We start from the raw sequence: 16,527 nt of genomic DNA, 5'->3' as shown, positions 1-16,527 counted from the left end.
TCCCTCTCTCTCTCTCTCTCTCTCTCTCTATATATATATATATATATATATATATATATATATATATACACACGTATAATAGGGATGACCACTAAGTGGACATCCAATGTGTTAGAAGAAGATCACCTACGATCTAACTACAAAGAAAAGAACGTTCTCTAGAGAAATTCAGATTTTTTTTAAAGGTTACTGGTTTCAAATTGATATTAATTAAATCAATATTCAATTTATCACCCTCATTATTTAAATTTATACATATATATATATATATATATATATAATATATATATATATATATATATATATATATATGTCTTTATGACCACAGCCTTCAGAAAGTGTAGACGGCATCCTAACCCTTTCTTATCCCTTTCTTATGCCGTTGTTTTCACGCATTCAAAATAATTTTTCTTTCGTTCGGCTTAACAGCCCTTACCATTTGTATTACTGTTATTCTAATTGTCCTGTCGTTTACTGTTTTTATTTGTATTTTTACTGTCTTGTATTGTTTTTACTGTCCTATTTTTGTTACCACTTTTACCCCTCCGCAAAAAAATCTCAAATTTTATTTAATTTGCTTTGCGGGAAGGACCGTTTCACCGAATACGTGTCTCGCCTTTACCTTCGAAACACGGAGTAGACGAAACGGAGGCGGCTGAAGAAGGGGAATTTTCCTTGTGTTGTATGTCTTGTACCCTGACTTTTCGTTTTTAAAAAAATGTCCATTTCCATGGTTCTGTTTTTATGTTTTCGTTTCTCATTGTGTTCGACGTTATTTTGGTGTCCTGTACCTATATATGCATGTATATAAATGTAGGTACGTACATATATGTATGTATATATGCATATGTTTTATTTATTATTTTGTTATCATATATATATACATTTACACACACACAACACACACACACACACACAACACACACACACACACACACACACACACACACACACACACACACACATATATATATATATATACACATACATACATACATACATACACAAATATATTACACTGAAAAATGCGGGCGCATGCATGTTAATATTCAGCAGGAAAAGTACAGAACAAGATTTCCACATTAGAATTTGCCTAATTCGTCACCTCTAAAGGAAATTAAAAAGTACCTACAATTAAAATTCTACTCTACTTAAAATATTGCAGCCGAGAATAACATTTTAAAAATCTACCATATTTTATTAAGTTGCAAAGAACCGTCTCAGGGATAACTAGAATCCTATGAATCCACTGGTGTATTACCTATATTTAATCTTTAGCATTTGTGTTAATTGCTCATAAATAATAGGTAACGACAAAAATAAACTGGAGTTTATCAATATTCAAAGGTAAATAGAAAATGGAAATACAGTTAATTGATAACAACTGATTTCCATCGATGATAATTGATGGAAATCAGTTGTTATCAATTAACTGTATTTCCATTTTCTATTTGCTTTTTATATTTTATTAATACAAAAATTATGAAAACATTACTGGTTTTTCCCCCCAAAAATAAGCTCATCCGATTTTAAGTCTATGGGCTTATATTCAACAACTCTTTTCATTTATAACCCCAGTAATTTTTATTATTTTCATTAAAAAATGATTTACTCTTTTAATCTTTTACTTGTTTCAGTCATTTGACTGTGGCCATGCTGGAGCACCACCTTTAGTCGAGCAAATCGATCCCAGGACTTATTCTTTGTAAGCCTAGTACTTATTGTATTGATCTCTTTTGCCGAACCGCTAAGTAACGGGGACGTAAACACACCATCATCGGTTGTCAAGCGATGTTGGGGGACGAACACAGACAAACAAACATACACACGCACACACACACATATATATATATACATATATACGACGGGCTTCTTTCAGTTTTCGTCTACCAAATCCACACACAAGGCTTTGGTCGGCCCGAGGCTATAGTAGAAGACACTTGTCCAAGGTGCCACGCAGTGGGACTGAACTCGGAACCATGTGGTTGGTAAGCAAGCTACTTACCACACAGCCACTCCTACACCTACAAAATTTGAGCAAAATTATTTCATTCTGCATTTAAGCCCATGGGCATATTTTCGAAAAAAGCAGTATTTTAAAAATTGAATAAGACAAAATTAATTTTTAAAAATACAGTAGAATTCGCCTCATTAGTCATCCCTAGGAGAAAATTGAAAGTGACGAATTCGGTGAAGTAACGAATTAGCCTAAGAAGAATTAGGGTAATTCTACTGTATTAACGTTAACTAATAAATTTTACGTATGATTTATTTGTCAGATTAAATTACTTTTTTAAATGTGGAAGAATTGACTCAGCATGTGGTTGATTTGAAACCATTTAATGACCATTCTACAGCAATCAATATTTTGTTTTGTTTTTGTAATGGGATTTCTATTTAATTGAAAAAAAATCTTGTGTAATATTATTTACAACTCCCTATTTCGTTTGTACTTGATACAACTAAATAAAATGACTATATTAATTGTATATTTCAAGAGACATGAATTTAAAAGATTTTTTTACTCTTACTCTCTTTTACTCTTTTACTTGTTTCAGTCACTTGACTGTGGCCATGCTGGAGCATCGCCTTTAATCGATCGAGCAAATCGACCCCAGGACTTATTCTTTGTAAGCCTAGTACTTATTCTATCGGTGTTTGCCGAACCGCTAAGTTACGGGGACGTAAACACACCAGCATCGGTTATCAAGCGATTTTGGGTGGACAAACAGACACACAAACACACACACACACACACATATACATATATATATATATATGCGACGGGGTTCTTTCAGTTTCCGTCTACCAAATCTACTCACAAGGCTTTGGTTGGCCCAAGGCTATACTAGAAAACACTTGCCCAAGGTGCTAAGCAGTGGGACTGAACCCGGAACCATGTGGTTGGTAAGCAAGCTACTTACCACACAGTCACTCCTACGCCTATTTTTTTGTTTAAATTTATATTTGATTATTTTTGTATCATGTTTTAAAATATTTACTTGGTTTTTTAGATTCTCATAATAAATGAAATAAATTCTCTCAAATTTACCTAATTTTGATTTTTAAAATGTTATTCTCGGCTACAATATTTTAAGTACAGTAGAATTTTAATTCTAAGTATTTTTTAGTTTTCTTTAGAGATGACAAATTAGGCAAATTCTACTGTAGAAATCTTGTTTTGTATTTTTACAGGTGTAATAACTTAAGAATATTAACATGCATGTACCTGCATTTTTCATTGTAATCCACTTTTTCTTTCGGGCAATGTAATAAAACTAATAAATATTCTTTTGTTAAAAAATATTTGAATTAAAAGAAACCTGCCTGTATATTTAGTTCCTTTAAAATTAATAATTTTTTAGGATAATGAGAAATGTAATTATAATTATAAAAAAGTATTAGATCCTATACCTATTTCTTTATTGCCCACAATGGAATAAACACAGAGGGGACAAACAAGGACAGACAAATGGACTAAGTCGATTACATCGACCCTAGTGCGTAACTGGTACTTATTTAATTGATCCCGAAAGGATGAAAGACAAAGTCGACCTCGGCGGAATTTGAACTCAGATGGTAGCGGCAGACGAAATGCTGCTAAGCATTTCGCCCGGCGTGCAAACAATTCTGCCAGCTCGCCGCCTTATTAGATCCTATATCTTCACTGTATATAAAATTTTTATATTGAAACAAAATGCATAATTACGAATGCGCCAAAAAAGATAGTGAGAAAATTCATTATGAAAATAATTTTCTATATAATAGTGAATATTAATGTAATACAAATTTTATTATAAAATCAAGAATTAAATTAGCTATATCTATATGTAGTAAGAAGAGCTATCAAGAAGAGGTATGAGAATATATAGTAATATAGCTATATAGAAAGAAGAGTATCTGATCATATGAATAGTAAAGCCATGACTAATATAAAATTTTTAATGATACAAAAATAGCCAATGGAGCTACCGTAAGGCAGGAGGAGACACCTGCCTTGTTAGAGCAAAGTTAGTGTGTTAGTCGAAATTCATGCAAAATAAAAATAAAGCCTGCAATTCAAGTACTGTATTTGCCAATTTGCGTGAAAATAAAAAATCTGAATCCTGCTACTCTGAAAATCCAATCATACTATCTGAAAGCAAAAACCTTGTCAATTTACCCGAAGAAATAATATATTTCTTTACTACCCACAAGGGGATAAACACAGAAGGGACAAACAAGGACAGACAAACGGATTAAGTCGATTACATCGACCCCAGTGAGTAACTGGTACTTAATTTATCGACCCCGAAAGGATGAAAGGCAAAGTCGACCTCGGCGGAATTTGAACCCAGAACGTAACGTGCTAACGTTTCTGCCAGCTCGCCGCCTTAACCCTAAAAAATAATAATCTAAATTCTGCTACTCTTAATATTGAATTAAAGTTTAAAAGCAAAAAAAAAAAATAAAAAACTTATTAAAACTTTGGTCGTCATTATGCATTGCTACTGTTTGTTTAATAAAAATTCCTCCTCGTATAATGATTTTACTTTCATTTTGTGATAGACAGCTATCATGCAGAAAAGGGCAACTTTTAAATCCTGTTTTCTGATTAAGTGAAAATGAATAAAATTTAAACCTCAGTAACATTTTTCTGCAATAAGTATGTATGTATGTATGTATGTATGTGTGTGTGTGTGTGTGTGTGTGTGTGTGTGTGTGTGTGTGTGTGTGTGTGTGTGTGTGTGAATGTTTATTTGTGATGGACAGCAGAAAATAGTCCTCTTATCATTAATTGCTGTCTGATTAGCCCTCTCTTTAAAGCTACGTATTGTCACATGGGCGTTTTAAAAGTTAGTTATGTGTCTGTGCATGTGTGTGTGTTGTGTGTGTATGTGTGTGTGTGTGTGTGTATTTACGAAAGTATGTATGCAGTGTCGCATGTATATTCCTGAAGTCGATTTCGGGTATTATTCTCCCCTTTTTGACCTCACATATTTGAAATCTCAACTCTTTTTCTACTGGACCAAATTTCAAATTTTGCAGCTCAAAATGTAGCTTAGGAAATGACCAATCTAAAAATGTACAAACATCATCAAATTTGATAAAAGACCTGAAATAGTGACAAATCTTAAAAGTGGTCGCGATTGAGTAAATGTTGACTTTTAAGAATATTATTCACACACTGCTGTGTGTGAATCATATATATTACAATATAATGTATTCCATGAATATGAAGTAGATCTTTACAAGATATCTAAATACTGAATTGGATCAAACATTTTGCAATATTAGTTTCCAATTTTGACAGAAGGTCATCAAATCTGGAATGGAAGGAAGTTGATTATATCGATCTCAGTGCACAGCTGATACTCATTTTATCGAGTACCGAAAAAATAAAAGGTGAAGGCGACCCTGGCGGAAATTGAACTCAAAATGTAAAGAGAGAGAAGAAATTCCGGGAAGCTTTTTACTCTGCGTGTTAACGACTCTGCCAGCTCGTCGCCTTATTGCTGTAATAAGTAATAATATTACTTAAAAATTGTTTTACGTCTTTTGGCACATTTAGCTTAAATAATAATTCTTTTTATTTTGAATATTTTTTGAAACGATTAGCACCATCACACTTGATTTGATGAATTCTAGGATCTTTTCCTTTTGATCGGCAGGTCGATAATTTTTTTTTTTTAACTAAGCACTTTCAAACAGCAGTAACTTTATTCAGCTCAATAGACGTCACTGATTGGTTGAAATTACCCAAATACGACAACTTTAACACAAAGTAACTTCGAAAATACAAACTTTTCCCAACAACGCTAAGAGTAAAAGATGTTCTATATGACACATTCTACCAGTATCCGAATTTTAGTTTTAAAAAATTAATTTATCGACCTGCCGATCAAAAAGAAAAGATTCGAGTTCTATCATGTGAGCTAAAGAAAATTTGCTTTAAAGCGTTACCACTGTTTTCAGCACATTTGGCCACAGTAGTTTTTTTTTATTTAATTATTTATATATATATAAGGAAAATCATGGGATTCCTGTAGTCGATATCTATCAGAAAAGTTAAATTTAAATATAGTTTTCTGTTGAAAGAAGAATAATATTTAGAGTCAAAGTCGATTTCAGGCGTTAATCTCCTTTTTTGCCGGTTTTTACCTCAGTACATTTTTCTACTGATTATTTTTGCATATAACTAACATGGATAGATTCCTATCGTGGAGATGTATCATTTAAGCTAAAACAAAGTATAGATTTTTTTTTTTTTTTAATATTTGAACTCAAAGCCGATTTAAGGCGTTATTCTTCCGTTTGTGGCCTCTCATATTTGACTAAAAATCTTTTTCTTCTGATCCAATTTAAACATTTTTTTAAGCTGAAAATGTGACCATCTAAAATGTAAACATCATCTAATTTGGTTAAAAACTGAGTTAGTGACAAAGCCTAGAAGTGGTCGTGAGTGAGTAAATGTTGACCTTAAGAATATTATGATACATTTGATAGATAGATAGATAGATAGATAGATAGATAGATAGATAGATAGATAGATAGATAGATAGATAGATAGATGGATGGATGGATGGATGGATGGATGGATGGATGGATGGATGGGTGGGTGGGTGGGTGGGTGGGTAGGTAGGTAGGTAGGCAAGTAGGTAGGTAGGTTGATAGATAGATAGGAAGGTAGAGAGATAGGTAGATAGATAGATAGATAGATAGATAGATAGATAGATAGTAGATAGATAGATAGATAGATAGATAGATAGATAGAAAGATAGACAGATATTGAGATTCAATGAATCAAAACTCACATTAAGCTCTCTGTCAAGTGCATGGCTAATAAAAATGGCTGTGGTTAAGGTTAGGATAAGCTTTAGCGTCGTTCAGAAAACCCAGGAATTACCAAATTTCCTGTAAACATTATTACCAGTTTATTTATAAATATTAACATTTGTGTGTTTACAAACATTATCATCTAATTCAGGGGTCGGGGAGCTTTTTTTTTAAACATTTACCCCAAAATATATTCATTTACGTCTACGTTACCCCTTTGATTTGAAAAGAAGAAAACCATAGATTCTTTGAATTCAAAAGGTTTATTAAATCTATTTATATGGAAAATACAATTATAAATATAAAAAGTAAAAAACAAATGCGATAAAATAAATTAATATCTACGTTATGAAACAGAAGGATTTTTCTAGAAACTTTTTCACTTCAGGTTTTGGTGAAATGATGTTTCATCTCCGTTACAATTGCATCGAAATTGGGGCATTCTGATGCCAAAGTAATCTGGATAGTCTTCCGGTCCAGTCGATTTCTCTGTTTTGCTTTTATGTTCATTAGAGTGGAAAATCCTTGCTCGCAAAGGTAGCTTGTTGCAAAAGGCAGCAACTTTTTGACTGCCTCCTCATGCTAGAAGAAAAATTTCTGTCGTAACAAGGAATAACTCCCAAGAATTTCATTTTACCCCTACTTCGGGTAATTTACCCTAGTTCGCCGACCCTGATCTAATTATTCATAAACATTATCATTATTTCAATAAACATTGCAATATGTTACTTTATAAATATTACCCCAATCTGTTTATAAACGAGACATAAGTCTATTTATAAACATAAACACAAAGTTGTTTATAAACATTATCTCTAGTATGTTTATAAATAGTATCGCATGTTTGTTAACTCAAATCTCTATATATATGAAGCTGAAGTTGTCTGTGTATGGCAGGTTTGGTAGCCTTCAACTAACACTATCTCCTCTGAGACCCTACGGCTCAATTGACCAAAATTGAGACTATGATAGAAGAAGGCTTGCACTTCCTTCCGTAGAAGAAAAAATTCAAATCGAACCATGTTAACACCAAAAATTATTTACATTAAAAAGGTGCTTTTTTTCTATGAAAATACCTATTTTTTACGATTTTTTGATAGCTGTGTCGCCATTTTTCAGTGTATTTCAACCAGAAAAATGTTCACTTAAAGAGAATAACAAGCTACATAATGCAAAATTTTTACTTTTCAAAAATTCTTATTCTAAAGGGTCGAAACAACTCCGAGCAACGCCGGGCGATACTGCTAGTTTGTTTATAAACATAAACATTATCGTCAAAATATTCATCCATAATATTTTATATCCATAATGTTTTCTCACTTATGCATGAACGAAAGGGAGAAAATATTCCACAACATATATGAATTTTGTGAAATGTTTTTAAAAAAAAGATAAATAGAAGGTGTCAAAGTCTAAGACTTTTCTGAATAACAGAGAAGAAACTCCATTTTCATTTTACTTTCGAGTCTCATATTAAAATATGTTCTCGAATCACTGTAGTCATATACCGTGTTATTGACGTTCTTTGATGTTGTAAAACTATTATATTGTTCAAGGAAATTTCTGAGTGTTTATGTCGGTAAAAGTTATTTAGAAAAATCTGGGCATTTGCAGAAATTTGCTTGCCGTAGAGAGAAAGAAGTTTTGTTCTCTTAGCCGAAGAGTTTGGCCCGAAACATCAGTATCCTCTTCACGACTGCTATGCACTTTTAAGTGTCAAATAATCTTGCAGTCGGCCGAGAGTTCGCTCAATGACGCAAGTTAACAGCAAAATTAAACGTATGTATATTTTCAATAGCTCTGTCTGTTTGTCTGTCTGGCTGTCTCTTTCACACACACACACACACACAATCATACGTACATATACACTTACATATTCATTGATTTCTAACTTAATACAAAATCATTTAAAATTATTGTAGCACCAGATAACGGAATCTACATTGTCACGAATAAATTTAAAATCATTGAGTTTATGAACTTAACCACAAGGTTTGTTCAACAAAACTACCCGATACTTTATAAACATTATCACTAGATTGTTTATACAAACATCATGAACAGATTGTTTGGAAACATTACCACTGGTTCATTCGTAAACATTATCATAAGTTTGTTGGTAAACATTATCACCAGACAGTTTCATAATATCATCACGTTTGTTAATAGATATCAATAACAAGATTTCGTTTTGGGTATTTGGTTTGCAAGATTCTTTATGTGAGTTCGTGTGTAGAAGCATATTCTGTTGTGTCTGGGGAAAGTCATTTTCTTTTTGTGCCTTATGATTTAAAACAGTCACCGGTAAAATTTCCACTGATTTCTTATTTTTATTTTCCTAAAATTTTCTTTGCGTCTTGCAACCTTTTCAATTGTCTTATTTTCCTAAAATTTTCGTTGCGTCTTGCAACCTCTTCAATGGTCAAGACCAATGAAAATGTTGCAAGACGCAACGAAAATTTTAGGAAAATAAAAATAAGAAATAAGTGGAAATTTTACCGGTGAGTGCTTTAAATCAAAAGGCGCAAAAAGAAAATGACTCTCCCCAGACACAACAGAATAACAAGATTGTTTATAAACATTTACATGATTTTGTTTATGAACATTTCCATAAGTGAGTTTATAAATTTTTTCACACACGTTATAAAGATTATCACCAGTGTGTTAGTTTATAACCAATAATATAAGTCTGTTAATAAATTATCACAAATTCGTTACTTTATCAGAACGTAGAAAGTCGGAAAAAATACCGCAAGGCATTTTGTCCAACGAGCTAACAATTCTGCTAATCCGATGCGTTTAAGTTTTAAAATACTGAAGACATTTTTGTTCAATTTTATTAGTGTTATTACTTAACTAACTCAAAAGACCATTGAGTCAGTATCCCAACTGATATTTCCATAGCGCTGACCATCACAGGTAACTTATCCAAGTATAATTGGAGCCTATTCTAAATAGCACTTAAAATTTACATTATGGCACTAATGCAAAAAAAAAATTAATAATAAGTAAAAGTTGATGGGTTTCAGCTCAAAATCTACGAACTTATAATCCCAAACCCTACCAACTCTACTGTTTCACTCAAGTATACATTGTGTGGAGGCACATGGCCTAGTGGTTAGAGCAGTGGACTCGCGGTCGAGGGATCGCGGGTTCGAATCTCAGACCGGGCGATGTGTATGTTTATGAACGAAACACCTAAGCTCCACGCGGCTCCGGCGAACTTCTGCTGACTCTTTCACCACAACTTTCTCTCACTCTTTCCTCCTGCATCTTGCAGCTCACCTGCGATGGACCGGCGTCCCGTCCAGGTGGGGAACCTATACGCCAAGGGAACCGGGAAACTGGCCGTTATGAGCCAAGCATGGCTCGCGAAGGAACAAACAACAACAACAAAGTATACATTAATTTCCCACAATCATTTAGTCATTACTGAATTAAGAAATTAATTTAATTAAAATCACTTTTTCATGTAACTGTTTCTACAACACCATACTCTCAAAGCGTTGAATGAAGGAATAAGAATCATAACTTGGAACCTTCAGTTACCAATTCCCGTGCACAAACATATCTTGACTGTTTCTTTCATTGTAATCTAGCATTCCAGAAAACTAAGTATAGAACACATGTTTACGTTTTAAAACGCATATAAGTTAATTAATATGTCAATATTTACACACTCAAAGATGCCGGGCGAAATGCCCAGCGGTATTTCGTCTGTCTTTACGTTCTGAGTTCAAATTCTGCCGAGGTCGACTTTGGCTTTCATCCTTTCGAGGTCGATAAATTAAGTACCAGTTGCGTACTGGAGTCGATTTAATCGACTGGCCCCCTTCCCCAAAATGTTGGGCCTTGTGCCTAGAGTAGAGAAGAATATTTACACTCAAAGGCGGCGAGCTGGCAGAGACGTGAGCACGCCGGGCGAAATGCTTAGCGGTACTTCGTGTGCCGTTACGGTCTGAGTTCAAATTTCGCCGAGGTCAACTTTGCCTTTCATCCTTTCGGGGTCGATAAATTAAGTACCAGCTGCGTACTGGAGTCGATCTAATCGACTGGCCCCATCCACCAAAATTTTGGGCTTTGTGCCTAGAGTAGAAAAGAATATTTACACACTCAGAAGTGACAAGCTGGCACAATCGTTAGCACGCCAGGCAAAATGTTAAGCGGCATGTAGTCCGTCTTTACGTTCTGAGTTCAAATTCCGCTAAGGTCGACTTTACCTTTCTGTCATACTTTCGGGGTCGATAAAATAAGTACCAGTTGATCACTGGAGGTCGAAGTAATCTGCTTAGCCCATCCGTCGATATTGCTGGCCTTGTGTCAAAACTTGAAACCAATATTTATACGTGCATAAATGCATAATCATACATACTTGTGTGTATCTGTATGCATGTATGTATGTATGTATGTATGTATGTATGTATGTATGTATGTATGTATTATGCATGTATGTATTTGTCCTGGACATGACTTTAAACAGCATCCGAAGTGGGACCCTGGTACAAAAATTCCAGGGTTTTGAGGAGTATGGGATCACCTCTAAGCCCTTTTGTTCCCAGGTCTACTCTGTCTTAGAGCTACGCATTAACTATCATGTGAAGCATTGGGAGTGAAGCACACCTAGTTTTCGTTAGAACATTTTGCATGAACTTACTGAGTTTTGCAAGTGGGCTCATTCGGTCTTCCACTACACATATGCACACACATACCCACATATCCCCCACATATATACACATATATATCAGGTCGCTTTTGGGCGCTACTGGTAACATGTAACCCTGTACAGCCTGTTGCATGGTCGGGTCGTCGTCAACTAAACTGGCAAGCTCATCAAGCCCGCTCGTTTAGGAGGGTGATTGTCGGACACCTTGCAGGACGAAAAATAAGACCTGTCAAAGGGCGAAAGAGCTCGTGAGCAGTCAACGGCCATCCTACAATATGTGTAAATGCGTATGCAAGCAGAGATGTAAGCGCGGGGACGTGGAAATACCCGGGTTGGTGTCCAGGCGCGCAGTTGGCCCACTGGGAGTGAGAGGCCCCTTGTTATTGTCACAACAGCCCTCTAGTAGAGGAGAACTCTGAGAGAAAACCTGCAACACTACACTGACAATATTCAATGATTAGACTAGTTCTTCTTTTCGAGTTTATGTTGTACGTGTTCAGGGAGTGTGATTGGATTTGTGAAAATCATTTCCCCACTATAAAAAATTATCACGCACAGGCATCGCTTGATGATAGAGGTATGGATTGTTGATATGGCTGTTTTTGTATATGTGGAAAAGTATTATAACACTTCCTTTTAATATATATATATATATATATATATATAGTGTTGTGTCTGGGGAGAGTCTGTTTTAATACCTTATTAATTAAAGCATTAAATATAATGCATAAATACGTGTACATATCTAAACAGAGATAGATAAATGATAGATGGATATATATATATATATATATATTATATATATATATATATATATATATATATATATATAATATATATATTGATAAAAATGGTAAGACAACAAGAGAAAGAAAGAGACCTCGATATTATGTAAATAGAGGAATTTATCTGTAAATGTAATATATGACAATTATTCGGTAGCCATAATAAAACTCCGAGTTTCGGATGCCGAGGTGGAAATCCACGCCACCATCTCTTCAGTTATCCGGCCATCGGAAAAATGCTATGAAAAATGACCGTTATACAAATCACACAGTAATTTCCCTTTGTATAACGGTCATTTTTCATAGCCTTTTTCCGATGGCCAGATAACTGAAGAGATGGTGGCGTGGATTTTCACCTCGGTATCCGAAACTCGGAGTTTTATCATGGCTACCGAATAATTGTCACATATTACATTACAGATATATATATATATATATATATATATATATATATATATATATATATATATATATATATATATATATATATATTATATATATATATATATATATATATATATATGTATACACGATAGTATATATCTGTGCGTACGTATGCACACACACACATACATCTTTTTCTTCTTCGTTATCAGGTGTATTATTTCTGGCGTTGTACTTCGAATTTTGTTTATGCTATGTTTGATGCATTGACGATTGTCAGTCCAATGCACTGATATAGTAAAATATATATGTCACTTTATGATAGATTCTTAACTGATTTTACTCGTTTGTATTTTGTTCTTTGATTCAGACATGTGTATATATGGCAGAAGTTGGACCAATATCTATGTGTTATCTCATATATATAGTAGTAAAACTTAGGCTACTACCCAAGCGATAATGATACTTTTTTTTCATTCCTCCTTGTTGTCAGACGAAGGAAAAAACTTGAAACGTAAGAGGCTATATCACACTATTTCTCTAAAATAGTTCTCTCGCAATGATGACTGAAGAGTCAAAATAGTACTCTCGCAATGACTCTCACAATAGTACTCTCAAAATAGTACTCTCACAATGACTGAAGAGTCAAAAATCGGAATCTTTAGTTATCAATTTATGTGCATTGGTATATGTTAAATAATTCTTTCGTTATAGTTATAGATAATTTATTTTCTTCATTGTAATTGAAATTATCGAATTATTCAACTGATTAATTAATGTCAGCACACACCATAATCAACTTCCTACAATGCCGGAGTTTTTCCCTTTATCATAATAGCTAACTAGAATCGAATATGCTAGGAAAGACAAGTTGTCCGTTCATAGATGAGTGACTGTCAATATGTATTTGATATGGATACTCTTGTTTGATACCTAAGACTATCGAGTTCAAATACCACGCTTAAAATAGCAACCAAATCGTCCTCAAACCAGATCCTACCATCTGAAATAAAGGATACACTGGACAATATTATTCCTGATCTTATGCCTGCTCGATCAAAAAGGACCCGAGACTAAACAACAATAACAACAGCATAGGGTATCTACTTGCAATCTATCGGTTTATTACATAAGCACAAGGCCACGGTTTTTTGAGGCAGGAAGAAAAGGAAACAGTCGAATCATTGTAGCTCCCTGAAGGTCACGTTAATCTCATAATCACTGCATTTTTATTCTCTGTTCACTATTCAATATATTTCTAACCCACCATTATTTCCTCTCAACAACGCTCTGTCCATGTTTTCCAGTCAAAATATCAGCCGGTAGAAGTTCAAGTTCAACATCCGGGAGGATAAAAGAGTTATGCACATTGACATGTTGCGATCAATCAACATCTAAAAAAATTCCTGCACTGAGAAAAATCATGGAATTTTTTTAATCAAGTGCGAACATTTGGGAATATAGAAGGGATGATGTACAGGAATCAGTGTTCATACCTTTCCATTGGAGATTGACACAGTAAAATAAATCGTACAAGCTAAGCTGAATACAACATTTATTTGGCTTCATAGAAGAATGATGAAAAGTTCAATCAGAAACGTTAGACATTTCTTCTCTTACTTTTTAACCATAAATAATTGTTTCATAACATGAAGAGTATGCAGACCTACAAACAGTTGATAAACTTGCATTAGGGAAAAGAATTAAGTACATGTATCGAAATAATAATTTCCAGCAGCATGAAATATGGGTCCCTTTTGACTTGGCACACATTCCTCAGCCAGTTTGTTTTAGGCAAATAAAAGAAATGAACTATTTTTTGGGTTAGGATTGAGTACTGTAGTGAAGTCTCACTGTGACATATTTCTTTTTGTTGCAGAAGATGTTGTTGTTGATACTGTTGTTGCTGTTGAGCGAAGCGGTCTTCTGTAGCGAGAGAAGCCCGAAACGTGGTCCTTTGCTATTCGTAAGACCTGCAGAAGAGAAAGCAGGTCAACCCCCGACACCGAGAGCATCGACGGATGGCTGAATGCGCATCCAGGCTCAGCGGTTGCGTAGGAAGTCGGGGACAAGAAACAGGAAGAAAGAGTGAGGGTAAGTTGGGGCGAAAGAGTACAACAGGGGTCGCCACCCCACCCCTGCCGGAGCCTCGTAGAACTTTAGGCGTTTTCGCTCAATAAACACACACAACGCCCGATCTGGGAATCGAAACCGCGATCCTCCGACCGCGAGTCCGCTGCCCTAACCATTGGGCCATTGCGCCTCCACTGTTGTTGCTGTTGCTTAATCTCAGATCAGCTCTGATGAAGCACGTCAAAGTAATCAAGCCATTCCAGCGATAACTTCGTCACTCTATTTTCAAACAATGTTTCCAAGACTACACTATCCAAATATGTCCTTCCTCTTTTAAGCTACTAAGATATGGCTTGAGAGGAATAAGCTGCTATTGGTGCTCGTGTCGACTAGATGCAAAAATATGGCTCTTTAGAAGTATATCATTACAGACGGAAGCAAAACATTTTACTTACCTCCAATGTTGGTTTGTTTTCTAATAAGATATTAATAAATAATTTGATGAGAACGAAAACTAGTAAACCGGCAAAACTTCGCCAATCGCTGTAATTCACATATATTTCTTATAGTATTTTCTAGATTATTCTGTTTCGTTAGTTGTCATTTCTTATGTGCAAAAAGCAGAAATCATCACACAGCAAAGTCCAGAATTCATTGACAGGATGGCAGAGTCTTAAACGAAGGATATTCCCGAATAAATCAAATTCTGTTGTCTGTTATCCATTTAGGCAATTTCAGTAGTTGTCTCCCTGTTGTTTGGTATTCTTCTGTGTTCTAATGTCACTTGCTCAGCAATTAAAAGTTAATAACCTAGTAAACTGTGTTGTCTTTGTGGGCTTCTCGATTTGTTTACCGGCGCCAATGACGTTCGAGTCGTTTGTGGGTATCAGAGTAAAATGGAAGCGGAGATAAACGTTCAACAGTCTTGACGACCACGTCAAACGAGATGAATAGGAACAGACAAAACAAACACAAGAATTAATACAATAATAACGCTAACAATGATAGTAGGAAACATATACAGTAACATGTATGCGTGCGTATGTATGCATGCATGTATGTATGTATGTATATTTATATATATATTTATATATATTTATATGCACACATACACAGACACAAACCAAGAAAGACAGACGTGCTTTCCCACGTGGTTATTTGAATAGAGAAAGAAAAAGACTTGTAAATAAGACGAAGAAAAGTATATTCAAGAAACTCATACACGCATATATATATATATTATATATATATTATAATATATATATATATATATGCATATACACGCACTCACACACAGGTACACATACGTACACGCATAAAAAGGATACGATATACGAAAGTAAACAGTAATAAATGTAACAATTATATAAGAAGATTGTGTTAACGCTTAATATCGCGTCATAAAGGTCAACTTTGGGTTAAAGTTAGTCTACCTCTCATCAGAGGCTTACTTTACTTAACTCCTCTCTGCCTTCTTACCCATATATTTACTAATCAACAAAACAACCAACCAACCGACCGACCGACCGACCAACCAACCAATCAATGTATTTACTTCCCACTGTCTATCAACCGAACTTTTACCTTATAGGCTTAGAACCTTCCAACTTTTGTTGAAAGTATTGGTCCCTCCCCTTCCTACAGGTATGATAATAGAATATATATTGACTGGTGTGGAGCTATTTAAAATCATACAGCTGGGTAATATGTTGGAAAATATGTTATTTGTTCAGCCAAGTCACGCCCTCTGTTGGTTAGAAATGATCTTGCATTCATGCTGCCAAAGAGAGAAGGGCACGTTTATTT

At 34.6% G+C, this 16,527-nt stretch overlaps 1 protein-coding gene across 1 annotated transcript in view; it reads right to left on the bottom strand.

Moving 5' to 3' along the window:
* Nucleotides 1-15,679, bottom strand: part of LOC115227149 (paired box protein Pax-6) — a 58,038-nt gene extending 42,359 nt beyond the window's left edge. The window contains exon 1 of the mRNA XM_029798065.2: nucleotides 15,177-15,679. The gene's annotated coding sequence lies outside the window, so the exon portion shown is untranslated. The remainder of the gene's footprint in view (nucleotides 1-15,176) is intronic.
* Between the last annotated feature and the right edge of the window lie 848 nt (nucleotides 15,680-16,527).

The sequence above is a fragment of the Octopus sinensis genome, linkage group LG2 (assembly GCF_006345805.1).
Source record: "Octopus sinensis linkage group LG2, ASM634580v1, whole genome shotgun sequence".
Taxonomy (NCBI): domain Eukaryota; kingdom Metazoa; phylum Mollusca; class Cephalopoda; order Octopoda; family Octopodidae; genus Octopus; species Octopus sinensis.
This window is presented reverse-complemented; position numbering and strand designations above follow the sequence as displayed.